This window comes from Rhinolophus sinicus, chromosome 6 (genome assembly GCF_057876585.1).
Source record: "Rhinolophus sinicus isolate RSI-liver-muscle chromosome 6, RSI-T2T, whole genome shotgun sequence".
Taxonomy (NCBI): Eukaryota; Metazoa; Chordata; class Mammalia; order Chiroptera; family Rhinolophidae; genus Rhinolophus; species Rhinolophus sinicus.
This window is the reverse complement of record NC_142506.1, coordinates 41,176,153-41,188,279: the sequence shown is the minus strand read 5'-3', so window position 1 is coordinate 41,188,279 and position 12,127 is coordinate 41,176,153. Positions and strand designations below refer to the sequence as shown.

Below are 12,127 nucleotides of genomic sequence, written 5' to 3'. Positions count from 1 at the left end.
CACCCGGAGTCCCGCCCGACCTCCGGTCCCTTCAGTGGCTACACGTCACGTCTCCTGACCCGGGGAGGTGAGAGAGGCCAGAGACGGAGCAAGAGAGTGGCGGAGAGAGACAGACGGGGACTGGGGACAGACTCCCAGAGAGCAGTTTGAGGCTCTGGGCCTCGCGTGGAGGGGTGCTGCGTGGGGGCTGCATGGTCATCAGCTGTGACCGCTTGGCCATCAGCTGTTGCCAGTTGGCCATGGGCCCCCGGAGGTGCTGCGTTGGCCAAGCTAGGAAGCGCGGGTGGTGGACTGCAAATTGCAGAGGGGCGCGGATTGCAGTGGGCCGGCTTGGTGGGTCGACGGTCGGTGTGTCGGTGGGTTGGCAGAGAAACGGCCGACCGGTTGGGGATCGGGCGGCTCCGGCCTGCCGTGTCTCCAAGCCAGCCGCCCGTGAGAAATGGTGCTCTCAGCCCCCTATCCGTGGCTCCGTTGGTGTTCCTTCTTGGCCTCACCATATCCTGCGTTCTTGTGCGGGGACGGGGACTAGAGTCCCCGCAGGACAGGGACCGACAGACAGAACGGGAGGAGGCGTAAGAGGGAGCGAGATGGAAATATACACGTATATGTACACGTATGTATCCCGACATACAGAGAGACATGGACAGAGACAGAAAAAGGGGGCTGGCTCGCGGGAGAGAGCTCCTGAGCGAGAGGCAGAGCCCAACAGGCACGTCACAGAGCCAGAGAGACGTGGGGGGGCCGGGGGGGAGGGACGCACAGGCGGGCACATGGACTGGGACAGACTCGCTGAGGCTGTGTTGAAGTGGCAGCCTCTCCACCGGAGTGTGGTCGTGCCCGGGGCTGGGCTCCACTACAGAGGCAGTGCCCGGGTATTGGCAGTCACCCTTGAAGGCCCCGGGCCAGGCCGGAGGGCCAGTGGGCTCCGAGCCCCGCCCAGGGACCCCCCCCAAGGGAGGAGAGTGGCAGCCCACAGGCACCCTGGTTGTGAGGGTTGTGTGCCTGCGTGCCTGCACTTCCCCTTGTGGTGGTCTCTCCTGGAGTCCAAGGGCGTGCGGTGTGTTTGGGTGCTGCTCCCTCTGTCCCCTGGTTTGACCCGGCTCTTTGTGCCCTGTGTGTTGGGGCCACCACGAACGGCGGGAAGGGAGGGCTCCTGGCTCTTGTGGGCGATGGGAGGGGGCGTGCGGGGGTGTGGGTAGAGGTGCCTGCCGGCGGAGACACAGGCTTGGATAACTGCTGCAGGCTGACGGCCTGCCTCAGCGAAGAGGACTAAGAAGAGGGTGTGGGGTGGAGCCCTGGCCGACGGGCCTGGTGTGCGGCCGGGGCTGCCAGCTTGTAGTGCCGGGTGGCTGACCGGCCTCTGGCCAGGGGGACCTTCGGCTGGCTGGGCGGCTTCAGAGGGGCAAGGGGCGGCAGGGGTTCGGAGGGAGCCACGCCGGGGCGGCGGCGCAAAAGGAGAGGCAAGCAAAAGCCTACAGGTATTCCCAGGCGGTCTCCCATCCAAGTACTAACCAGGCCCCTCCCTGCTTAGCTCCCGAATTCAGAGGAGATCGGGCGCGTTCAGGGTGGTATAGCCGTCGACGCTGGGACCTGGCTCCCCGCGCCCCAAGAGCCTGCTCCCGGACTGCCTCGTGAGCGCGCGCCATGCAGATGCTCCGCTCTGGTGGCGAACATCGACCCGCTGGCCGGCTCCGCCGTCACCGCGTCCCCGTCCAGTCCGGCTCCCCGCCTCCTCCGAATGCCCCTGGCGTGGGCGGCGGGCCACTCCTGGCCCGCAGCGAGGCCACTTCGCGCCACCGGAGGTTCCATGGGACACTGCCATTTCCCTGATGGTGCCAGAAGTCGTGGAACTCTGGCATCCTGGGATTCCCCAGGACCCAGACCGGCATACACCCCGCCCCCCTACCGCCACCAGGTTTACCCCCAACCGCACCCCCAAGACTGGTGGAGGCCTGCACCAGCAGGCAGCCCTGGGCCTGGGAGTTGTGGGAGAACCCCGCGGCGGCGGCGGCGGCGGCGGCGTCCGCGGCGGAGGCAGGGGAGGGTGGCGATGTAGGCAATGGCAACCGCGTGGATGGCTCCAGGGCGGCGATGGCGGCGGCGACAATGGGGGCTTTGACGGTGGGCACTGGGGAGCGGGGAGCGCTGGCGGCGGCGGCGGTGGCGGGAGAGGGCGTGAGGGCGGTGCTGGCGCGGAGGCCGGGAGAGCAGAGGCCGGAGATTGAGGGAGTACGGCAAGGCCGGCGGCTGGGGTGGGGGCGGGGGAGAGGGCGGTGCTGGAGGCGGGGATGGGGAGAGGGGTGATGGCGGCGGCGGCAGCGGGGAGAGCAGAGGAGGCTGAATGAGGGAGTATGGCGTTGGCGGCGGCGGGGTCGCGGACTGGGGCGAGTGCAGCGCTGGCGGAGGGGGTGGGGAGCGTGGTGATGGCGGCGGCGGCGGCGGCGGCGGCGGCGGCGGCGCAGAAGCGGGGGCTGATCATGAGCAGCGCTGGCGGCGGCGGCGGCGAGGGAGGGTTGCGAGGTCGGCAATGGCGTCGGCGGCGGCGTTGTGTCGGCGGGGGCAGGGGGGAGGGCAGCGCTGGTGGGGGGTGTGGGAAACGCGGTGATGGCGGGGGCTTTGGTGGTGGCGGCGGGGGCCAGGGCAGCGCTGGTGGCGGCGGCGGCGGCGGCGGCGGCGGTGGCGACCGCCGCTGGGCCAAGGGATCCGGATGACGGCCTGCGGGACCGAAGAGGACGAAGAAGAGGGTGTGGGGGGGAGCACTGGCCGACGGGCCTGGTGTGCCGCCGGGGCTGCCAGCTTGTAGTGCCGGGTGGCTGACCGGCCTCTGGCCAGGGGGACCTTCGGCTGGCTGGGCGGCTGCAGAGGGGCAAGGGGCGGCAGGGGTTCGGAGGGAGCCACGCCGGGGCGGCGATGCAAAAGGAGAGGCGAGCAAAAGCCTACAGGTGTTCCCAGGTGGTCTCCCACCCAAGTACTAACCAGGCCCGACCCTGCTTAGCTTCCGAGTTCAGACGAGATCTGGCGCGTTCAGGGCGGTATGGCCTTAGGCGCTGGACCCGGCTCCCGGCGCTCCAAGAGCCTGCTCCCGACCTGCCTCCTGAGCGCGCGCCATGCTGCTGGGCCGCTCGGGTGGCGAGCATGTCTGCCTGAGCGCCTCCCGCCCGCTCCCCGCCTCCTCCGGACGCCGCTGGTGTGGGCGACGGGCTACTCCTGGCACACAGCGAGGCCCCTTCGCGCCCCCCCAGTGGCTCCACGGGCCTCGGTCACTTCCCTGACTGTGACAGATATCTGGGCGCCCGGGCATCCTGGGACTCCCCAGGCCCCGAACGGCTTTTACCCCGGGCCCCTACCCCAACCCCTCTCATCCCCCATCCCAGCCCCACAACCGCACAGCCCCCCTTGCTGCTGGACTGCCCCCACCTCTCAGGGCCACCGAGGGGGGCGCAGGGTCCTCTCAGTCCCCTCCGGCCCTAGGGACGTGCAACCCAGGCCCTGGCCCTGGCCGGCCCCACCCACTGGCCCAAAGCCAGGGAGAGCCACCCGCGCCACCAGGGTGCAGGAGCTCCGGTCTGCAGCCACCCTTCGTCACAAGCCTTCAGTCTGGGCCCTCGCCCCTCGTCAGCACCCGGAGTCCCGCCCGACCTCCGGTCCCTTCAGTGGCTACACGTCACGTCTCCTGACCCGGGGAGGTGAGAGAGGCCAGAGACGGAGCAAGAGAGTGGCGGAGAGAGACAGACGGGGACTGGGGACAGACTCCCAGAGAGCAGTTTGAGGCTCTGGGCCTCGCGTGGAGGGGTGCTGCGTGGGGGCTGCATGGTCATCAGCTGTGACCGCTTGGCCATCAGCTGTTGCCAGTTGGCCATGGGCCCCCGGAGGTGCTGCGTTGGCCAAGCTAGGAAGCGCGGGTGGTGGACTGCAAATTGCAGAGGGGCGCGGATTGCAGTGGGCCGGCTTGGTGGGTCGACGGTCGGTGTGTCGGTGGGTTGGCAGAGAAACGGCCGACCGGTTGGGGATCGGGCGGCTCCGGCCTGCCGTGTCTCCAAGCCAGCCGCCCGTGAGAAATGGTGCTCTCAGCCCCCTATCCGTGGCTCCGTTGGTGTTCCTTCTTGGCCTCACCATATCCTGCGTTCTTGTGCGGGGACGGGGACTAGAGTCCCCGCAGGACAGGGACCGACAGACAGAACGGGAGGAGGCGTAAGAGGGAGCGAGATGGAAATATACACGTATATGTACACGTATGTATCCCGACATACAGAGAGACATGGACAGAGACAGAAAAAGGGGGCTGGCTCGCGGGAGAGAGCTCCTGAGCGAGAGGCAGAGCCCAACAGGCACGTCACAGAGCCAGAGAGACGTGGGGGGGCCGGGGGGGAGGGACGCACAGGCGGGCACATGGACTGGGACAGACTCGCTGAGGCTGTGTTGAAGTGGCAGCCTCTCCACCGGAGTGTGGTCGTGCCCGGGGCTGGGCTCCACTACAGAGGCAGTGCCCGGGTATTGGCAGTCACCCTTGAAGGCCCCGGGCCAGGCCGGAGGGCCAGTGGGCTCCGAGCCCCGCCCAGGGACCCCCCCCAAGGGAGGAGAGTGGCAGCCCACAGGCACCCTGGTTGTGAGGGTTGTGTGCCTGCGTGCCTGCACTTCCCCTTGTGGTGGTCTCTCCTGGAGTCCAAGGGCGTGCGGTGTGTTTGGGTGCTGCTCCCTCTGTCCCCTGGTTTGACCCGGCTCTTTGTGCCCTGTGTGTTGGGGCCACCACGAACGGCGGGAAGGGAGGGCTCCTGGCTCTTGTGGGCGATGGGAGGGGGCGTGCGGGGGTGTGGGTAGAGGTGCCTGCCGGCGGAGACACAGGCTTGGATAACTGCTGCAGGCTGACGGCCTGCCTCAGCGAAGAGGACTAAGAAGAGGGTGTGGGGTGGAGCCCTGGCCGACGGGCCTGGTGTGCGGCCGGGGCTGCCAGCTTGTAGTGCCGGGTGGCTGACCGGCCTCTGGCCAGGGGGACCTTCGGCTGGCTGGGCGGCTTCAGAGGGGCAAGGGGCGGCAGGGGTTCGGAGGGAGCCACGCCGGGGCGGCGGCGCAAAAGGAGAGGCAAGCAAAAGCCTACAGGTATTCCCAGGCGGTCTCCCATCCAAGTACTAACCAGGCCCCTCCCTGCTTAGCTCCCGAATTCAGAGGAGATCGGGCGCGTTCAGGGTGGTATAGCCGTCGACGCTGGGACCTGGCTCCCCGCGCCCCAAGAGCCTGCTCCCGGACTGCCTCGTGAGCGCGCGCCATGCAGATGCTCCGCTCTGGTGGCGAACATCGACCCGCTGGCCGGCTCCGCCGTCACCGCGTCCCCGTCCAGTCCGGCTCCCCGCCTCCTCCGAATGCCCCTGGCGTGGGCGTCGGGCCACTGCTGGCCCGCAGCGAGGCCACTTCGCGCCACCGGAGGTTCCATGGGACACTGCCATTTCCCTGATGGTGCCAGAAGTCGTGGAACTCTGGCATCCTGGGATTCCCCAGGACCCAGACCGGCATACACCCCGCCCCCCTACCGCCACCAGGTTTACCCCCAACCGCACCCCCAAGACTGGTGGAGGCCTGCACCAGCAGGCAGCCCTGGGCCTGGGAGTTGTGGGAGAACCCCGCGGCGGCGGCGGCGGCGGCGGCGTCCGCGGCGGAGGCAGGGGAGGGTGGCGATGTAGGCAATGGCAACCGCGTGGATGGCTCCAGGGCGGCGATGGCGGCGGCGACAATGGGGGCTTTGACGGTGGGCACTGGGGAGCGGGGAGCGCTGGCGGCGGCGGCGGTGGCGGGAGAGGGCGTGAGGGCGGTGCTGGCGCGGAGGCCGGGAGAGCAGAGGCCGGAGATTGAGGTAGTACGGCAAGGCCGGCGGCTGGGGTGGGGGCGGGGGAGAGGGCGGTGCTGGAGGCGGGGATGGGGAGAGGGGTGATGGCGGCGGCGGCAGCGGGGAGAGCAGAGGAGGCTGAATGAGGGAGTATGGCGTTGGCGGCGGCGGGGTCGCGGACTGGGGCGAGTGCAGCGCTGGCGGAGGGGGTGGGGAGCGTGGTGATGGCGGCGGCGGCGGCGGCGGCGGCGGCGGCGGCGCAGAAGCGGGGGCTGATCATGAGCAGCGCTGGCGGCGGCGGCGGCGAGGGAGGGTTGCGAGGTCGGCAATGGCGTCGGCGGCGGCGTTGTGTCGGCGGGGGCAGGGGGGAGGGCAGCGCTGGTGGGGGGTGTGGGAAACGCGGTGATGGCGGGGGCTTTGGTGGTGGCGGCGGGGGCCAGGGCAGCGCTGGTGGCGGCGGCGGCGGCGGCGGCGGCGGTGGCGACCGCCGCTGGGCCAAGGGATCCGGATGACGGCCTGCGGGACCGAAGAGGACGAAGAAGAGGGTGTGGGGGGGAGCACTGGCCGACGGGCCTGGTGTGCCGCCGGGGCTGCCAGCTTGTAGTGCCGGGTGGCTGACCGGCCTCTGGCCAGGGGGACCTTCGGCTGGCTGGGCGGCTTCAGAGGGGCAAGGGGCGGCAGGGGTTCGGAGGGAGCCACGCCGGGGCGGCGGCGCAAAAGGAGAGGCAAGCAAAAGCCTACAGGTATTCCCAGGCGGTCTCCCATCCAAGTACTAACCAGGCCCCTCCCTGCTTAGCTCCCGAATTCAGAGGAGATCGGGCGCGTTCAGGGTGGTATAGCCGTCGACGCTGGGACCTGGCTCCCCGCGCCCCAAGAGCCTGCTCCCGGACTGCCTCGTGAGCGCGCGCCATGCAGATGCTCCGCTCTGGTGGCGAACATCGACCCGCTGGCCGGCTCCGCCGTCACCGCGTCCCCGTCCAGTCCGGCTCCCCGCCTCCTCCGAATGCCCCTGGCGTGGGCGTCGGGCCACTGCTGGCCCGCAGCGAGGCCACTTCGCGCCACCGGAGGTTCCATGGGACACTGCCATTTCCCTGATGGTGCCAGAAGTCGTGGAACTCTGGCATCCTGGGATTCCCCAGGACCCAGACCGGCATACACCCCGCCCCCCTACCGCCACCAGGTTTACCCCCAACCGCACCCCCAAGACTGGTGGAGGCCTGCACCAGCAGGCAGCCCTGGGCCTGGGAGTTGTGGGAGGACCCCGCGGCGGCGGCGGCGGCGGCGGCGGCGTCCGCGGCGGAGGCAGGGGAGGGTGGCGATGTAGGCAATGGCAACCGCGTGGATGGCTCCAGGGCGGCGATGGCGGCGGCGACAATGGGGGCTTTGACGGTGGGCACTGGGGCGCGGGGAGCGCTGGCGGCGGCGGCGGTGGCGGGAGAGGGCGTGAGGGCGGTGCTGGCGCGGAGGCCGGGAGAGCAGAGGCCAGAGATTGAGGGAGTACGGCAAGGCCGGCGGCTGGGGTGGGGGCGGGGGAGAGGGCGGTGCTGGAGGCGGGGATGGGGAGAGGGGTGATGGCGGCGGCGGCAGCGGGGAGAGCAGAGGAGGCTGAATGAGGGAATATGGCGTTTGCGGCGGCGGGGTCGCGGACTGGGGCGAGTGCAGCGCTGGCGGAGGGGGTGGGGAGCGTGGTGATGGCGGCGGCGGCGGCGGCGGCGCAGAAGCGGGGGCTGATCATGAGCAGCGCTGGCGGCGGAGGAGGCGAGGGAGGGTTGCGAGGTCGGCAATGGCGTCGGCGGCGGCGTTGTGTCGGCGGGGGCAGGGGGGAGGGCAGCGCTGGTGGGGGGTGTGGGAAACGCGGTGATGGCGGGGGCTTTGGTGGTGGCGGCGGGGGCCAGGGCAGCGCTGGTGGCGGCGGCGGCGGCGGTGGCGGCGGTGGCGACCGCCGCTGGGCCAAGGGATCCGGATGACGGCCTGCGGGACCGAAGAGGACGAAGAAGAGGGTGTGGGGGGGAGCACTGGCCGACGGGCCTGGTGTGCCGCCGGGGCTGCCAGCTTGTAGTGCCGGGTGGCTGACCGGCCTCTGGCCAGGGGGACCTTCGGCTGGCTGGGCGGCTGCAGAGGGGCAAGGGGCGGCAGGGGTTCGGAGGGAGCCACGCCGGGGCGGCGATGCAAAAGGAGAGGCGAGCAAAAGCCTACAGGTGTTCCCAGGTGGTCTCCCACCCAAGTACTAACCAGGCCCGACCCTGCTTAGCTTCCGAGTTCAGACGAGATCTGGCGCGTTCAGGGCGGTATGGCCTTAGGCGCTGGACCCGGCTCCCGGCGCTCCAAGAGCCTGCTCCCGACCTGCCTCCTGAGCGCGCGCCATGCTGCTGGGCCGCTCGGGTGGCGAGCATGTCTGCCTGAGCGCCTCCCGCCCGCTCCCCGCCTCCTCCGGACGCCGCTGGTGTGGGCGACGGGCTACTCCTGGCACACAGCGAGGCCCCTTCGCGCCCCCCCAGTGGCTCCACGGGCCTCGGTCACTTCCCTGACTGTGACAGATATCTGGGCGCCCGGGCATCCTGGGACTCCCCAGGCCCCGAACGGCTTTTACCCCGGGCCCCTACCCCAACCCCTCTCATCCCCCATCCCAGCCCCACAACCGCACAGCCCCCCTTGCTGCTGGACTGCCCCCACCTCTCAGGGCCACCGAGGGGGGCGCAGGGTCCTCTCAGTCCCCTCCGGCCCTAGGGACGTGCAACCCAGGCCCTGGCCCTGGCCGGCCCCACCCACTGGCCCAAAGCCAGGGAGAGCCACCCGCGCCACCAGGGTGCAGGAGCTCCGGTCTGCAGCCACCCTTCGTCACAAGCCTTCAGTCTGGGCCCTCGCCCCTCGTCAGCACCCGGAGTCCCGCCCGACCTCCGGTCCCTTCAGTGGCTACACGTCACGTCTCCTGACCCGGGGAGGTGAGAGAGGCCAGAGACGGAGCAAGAGAGTGGCGGAGAGAGACAGACGGGGACTGGGGACAGACTCCCAGAGAGCAGTTTGAGGCTCTGGGCCTCGCGTGGAGGGGTGCTGCGTGGGGGCTGCATGGTCATCAGCTGTGACCGCTTGGCCATCAGCTGTTGCCAGTTGGCCATGGGCCCCCGGAGGTGCTGCGTTGGCCAAGCTAGGAAGCGCGGGTGGTGGACTGCAAATTGCAGAGGGGCGCGGATTGCAGTGGGCCGGCTTGGTGGGTCGACGGTCGGTGTGTCGGTGGGTTGGCAGAGAAACGGCCGACCGGTTGGGGATCGGGCGGCTCCGGCCTGCCGTGTCTCCAAGCCAGCCGCCCGTGAGAAATGGTGCTCTCAGCCCCCTATCCGTGGCTCCGTTGGTGTTCCTTCTTGGCCTCACCATATCCTGCGTTCTTGTGCGGGGACGGGGACTAGAGTCCCCGCAGGACAGGGACCGACAGACAGAACGGGAGGAGGCGTAAGAGGGAGCGAGATGGAAATATACACGTATATGTACACGTATGTATCCCGACATACAGAGAGACATGGACAGAGACAGAAAAAGGGGGCTGGCTCGCGGGAGAGAGCTCCTGAGCGAGAGGCAGAGCCCAACAGGCACGTCACAGAGCCAGAGAGACGTGGGGGGGCCGGGGGGGAGGGACGCACAGGCGGGCACATGGACTGGGACAGACTCGCTGAGGCTGTGTTGAAGTGGCAGCCTCTCCACCGGAGTGTGGTCGTGCCCGGGGCTGGGCTCCACTACAGAGGCAGTGCCCGGGTATTGGCAGTCACCCTTGAAGGCCCCGGGCCAGGCCGGAGGGCCAGTGGGCTCCGAGCCCCGCCCAGGGACCCCCCCCAAGGGAGGAGAGTGGCAGCCCACAGGCACCCTGGTTGTGAGGGTTGTGTGCCTGCGTGCCTGCACTTCCCCTTGTGGTGGTCTCTCCTGGAGTCCAAGGGCGTGCGGTGTGTTTGGGTGCTGCTCCCTCTGTCCCCTGGTTTGACCCGGCTCTTTGTGCCCTGTGTGTTGGGGCCACCACGAACGGCGGGAAGGGAGGGCTCCTGGCTCTTGTGGGCGATGGGAGGGGGCGTGCGGGGGTGTGGGTAGAGGTGCCTGCCGGCGGAGACACAGGCTTGGATAACTGCTGCAGGCTGACGGCCTGCCTCAGCGAAGAGGACTAAGAAGAGGGTGTGGGGTGGAGCCCTGGCCGACGGGCCTGGTGTGCGGCCGGGGCTGCCAGCTTGTAGTGCCGGGTGGCTGACCGGCCTCTGGCCAGGGGGACCTTCGGCTGGCTGGGCGGCTTCAGAGGGGCAAGGGGCGGCAGGGGTTCGGAGGGAGCCACGCCGGGGCGGCGGCGCAAAAGGAGAGGCAAGCAAAAGCCTACAGGTATTCCCAGGCGGTCTCCCATCCAAGTACTAACCAGGCCCCTCCCTGCTTAGCTCCCGAATTCAGAGGAGATCGGGCGCGTTCAGGGTGGTATAGCCGTCGACGCTGGGACCTGGCTCCCCGCGCCCCAAGAGCCTGCTCCCGGACTGCCTCGTGAGCGCGCGCCATGCAGATGCTCCGCTCTGGTGGCGAACATCGACCCGCTGGCCGGCTCCGCCGTCACCGCGTCCCCGTCCAGTCCGGCTCCCCGCCTCCTCCGAATGCCCCTGGCGTGGGCGTCGGGCCACTGCTGGCCCGCAGCGAGGCCACTTCGCGCCACCGGAGGTTCCATGGGACACTGCCATTTCCCTGATGGTGCCAGAAGTCGTGGAACTCTGGCATCCTGGGATTCCCCAGGACCCAGACCGGCATACACCCCGCCCCCCTACCGCCACCAGGTTTACCCCCAACCGCACCCCCAAGACTGGTGGAGGCCTGCACCAGCAGGCAGCCCTGGGCCTGGGAGTTGTGGGAGGACCCCGCGGCGGCGGCGGCGGCGGCGGCGGCGTCCGCGGCGGAGGCAGGGGAGGGTGGCGATGTAGGCAATGGCAACCGCGTGGATGGCTCCAGGGCGGCGATGGCGGCGGCGACAATGGGGGCTTTGACGGTGGGCACTGGGGCGCGGGGAGCGCTGGCGGCGGCGGCGGTGGCGGGAGAGGGCGTGAGGGCGGTGCTGGCGCGGAGGCCGGGAGAGCAGAGGCCGGAGATTGAGGGAGTACGGCAAGGCCGGCGGCTGGGGTGGGGGCGGGGGAGAGGGCGGTGCTGGAGGCGGGGATGGGGAGAGGGGTGATGGCGGCGGCGGCAGCGGGGAGAGCAGAGGAGGCTGAATGAGGGAATATGGCGTTGGCGGCGGCGGGGTCGCGGACTGGGGCGAGTGCAGCGCTGGCGGAGGGGGTGGGGAGCGTGGTGATGGCGGCGGCGGCGGCGGCGGCGCAGAAGCGGGGGCTGATCATGAGCAGCGCTGGCGGCGGCGGCGGCGGCGAGGGAGGGTTGCGAGGTCGGCAATGGCGTCGGCGGCGGCGTTGTGTCGGCGGGGGCAGGGGGGAGGGCAGCGCTGGCGAGGGGTGTGGGAAACGCGGTGATGGCGGGGGCTTTGGTGGTGGCGGCGGGGGCCAGGGCAGCGCTGGTGGCGGCGGCGGCGGCGGCGGCGGCGGCGGTGGCGACCGCCGCTGGGCCAAGGGATCCGGATGATGGCCTGCGGGACCGAAGAGGACGAAGAAGAGGGTGTGGGGGGGAGCACTGGCCGACGGGCCTGGTGTGCCGCCGGGGCTGCCAGCTTGTAGTGCCGGGTGGCTGACCGGCCTCTGGCCAGGGGGACCTTCGGCTGGCTGGGCGGCTGCAGAGGGGCAAGGGGCGGCAGGGGTTCGGAGGGAGCCACGCCGGGGCGGCGATGCAAAAGGAGAGGCGAGCAAAAGCCTACAGGTGTTCCCAGGTGGTCTCCCACCCAAGTACTAACCAGGCCCGACCCTGCTTAGCTTCCGAGTTCAGACGAGATCTGGCGCGTTCAGGGCGGTATGGCCTTAGGCGCTGGACCCGGCTCCCGGCGCTCCAAGAGCCTGCTCCCGACCTGCCTCCTGAGCGCGCGCCATGCTGCTGGGCCGCTCGGGTGGCGAGCATGTCTGCCTGAGCGCCTCCCGCCCGCTCCCCGCCTCCTCCGGACGCCGCTGGTGTGGGCGACGGGCTACTCCTGGCACACAGCGAGGCCCCTTCGCGCCCCCCAGTGGCTCCACGGGCCTCGGTCACTTCCCTGACTGTGACAGATATCTGGGCGCCCGGGCATCCTGGGACTCCCCAGGCCCCGAACGGCTTTTACCCCGGGCCCCTACCCCAACCCCTCTCATCCCCCATCCCAGCCCCACAACCGCACAGCCCCCCTTGCTGCTGGACTGCCCCCACCTCTCAGGGCCACCGAGGGGG

The 12,127-nt window shown here is 70.3% G+C and overlaps 7 pseudogenes; all 7 read right to left on the bottom strand.

Annotated features, from left to right (window-relative positions):
- Positions 1–1,462: 1,462 nt before the first annotated feature.
- LOC148757928 (5S ribosomal RNA) lies at positions 1,463–1,582 on the bottom strand (annotated as a pseudogene).
- A 1,344-nt stretch (positions 1,583–2,926) lies between these two features.
- Positions 2,927–3,046, bottom strand: LOC148757927 (5S ribosomal RNA; annotated as a pseudogene).
- Positions 3,047–5,081: 2,035 nt separating this feature from the next.
- LOC148757926 (5S ribosomal RNA) lies at positions 5,082–5,201 on the bottom strand (annotated as a pseudogene).
- A 1,344-nt stretch (positions 5,202–6,545) lies between these two features.
- LOC148757925 (5S ribosomal RNA) lies at positions 6,546–6,665 on the bottom strand (annotated as a pseudogene).
- Positions 6,666–8,000: 1,335 nt separating this feature from the next.
- Positions 8,001–8,120, bottom strand: LOC148757924 (5S ribosomal RNA; annotated as a pseudogene).
- A 2,035-nt stretch (positions 8,121–10,155) lies between these two features.
- LOC148757923 (5S ribosomal RNA) lies at positions 10,156–10,275 on the bottom strand (annotated as a pseudogene).
- Positions 10,276–11,616: 1,341 nt separating this feature from the next.
- On the bottom strand, positions 11,617–11,736 carry LOC148757922 (5S ribosomal RNA; annotated as a pseudogene).
- Positions 11,737–12,127: the final 391 nt, after the last annotated feature.